Genomic DNA, 1,188 nt, shown 5'->3' with positions numbered 1-1,188 from the left:
GAGCCTGACGTGGGGCTCGATCCCACAACGCCGGGATCACGCCCTGAGCCGAAGGCAGACGCTTAACTGCTGTGCCACCCAGGCGCCCCAACTAACTGGAATTTAAACAAAAACTGAACAAAGATAGGCTTTGGCATCCGAAGCCTGGGTCTGAGCACAGCTCTGTCCTGCCTGGGTGACCCTGGGCACAGGACTCGCCCCCGTCTGTGCGATGAGGGTGTGCATGATGACAGCCCCGCAGAGTTGTGAAAATCATGATGCCGACCAAGGGGGCAGAGCGGCCGGGAGGCTGAGCGCACGTGGCCTTGGGCAAGCCGGCCGGCCCCCTGCCAGTCTGCGCATGGGGACCAGAGCTCCCATGAGACAACCGGTGTCGGACCCTCAGCCCTCACCTGCACACCCACCATGCCACTACCACTCCGAGGCTGCCTTAGCCCGAGTCATGGCCTGCGTTTAGCTAAAGTGTGCGTCGGTCCAATGGGAGAGATGTGGGCAAAGCTCAGCCCGCCTGTCTGCGCAGCGCCCAGAACAAGGACGTGCGGCCCAGACCCAGGGCGAGGTCTGGATGCCGACTCTGGCCCTGGCACCAGGCTCACTGGGCAGGCTGCAGACCGACGGCGATCTGGCTCCCTGTGTGGACGGCCCCTAGGGAACGAGCCAGAGCCGCATGGCAGCTGTCCTCTGAAAGTGCCACCTGGACCCCATCCTTCCCCACTGCTTGGGCCCCCCGCCATGCTCAGGATTAAATCAGGCCCCCAGAGGACGATGGTAGCAGAACCACAGCATGAGGAGGCCACCCTGTGCCAGCTCTGTCTGTGATTAACTCCCTTTCTGTGATTGACCCACGATAACCCCATGGATAGAGCCAGGTCCCCACTTACAGGAAGAAACGGAGGCACAGAGAAGCAACACACCCACCTTCTAGGGAATTAGGGCAAGAGAAGCGGGGATGGGAAACCAGGGGTCAGACCCCAGAGCCCGCACGGTCAGGAGAAAGTCGGGGAGCCGTTCATTCATTCACAAAATAATGATTGAGTGCGTGCTGTGTGCTGGATGCTGGGGACACGACGCCCCTGCCTTCTTGGAGCCATGTGTCTTGGGGACGCACACGGTGGATGAGCGAGCACGTGCGTGAGTGAGCACTGTCAGAGTAGGTGCAGTGAGGAAGGAAGGAAGGCATGGCCCAGG

General features: G+C 61.2%; 1 protein-coding gene across 1 annotated transcript in view; it reads right to left on the bottom strand.

Moving 5' to 3' along the window:
* SLC22A11 (solute carrier family 22 member 11) overlaps positions 1 to 1,188 on the bottom strand; it is a 19,707-nt gene that overhangs the window by 11,169 nt on the left and 7,350 nt on the right. The window lies entirely within an intron of this gene.

Source organism: Ailuropoda melanoleuca, chromosome 16 (assembly GCF_002007445.2).
Source record: "Ailuropoda melanoleuca isolate Jingjing chromosome 16, ASM200744v2, whole genome shotgun sequence".
NCBI lineage: Eukaryota > Metazoa > Chordata > Mammalia > Carnivora > Ursidae > Ailuropoda > Ailuropoda melanoleuca.
The sequence above is the reverse complement of the archived record's forward strand: the minus strand, read 5'-3'. Positions and strand labels throughout refer to the sequence as shown.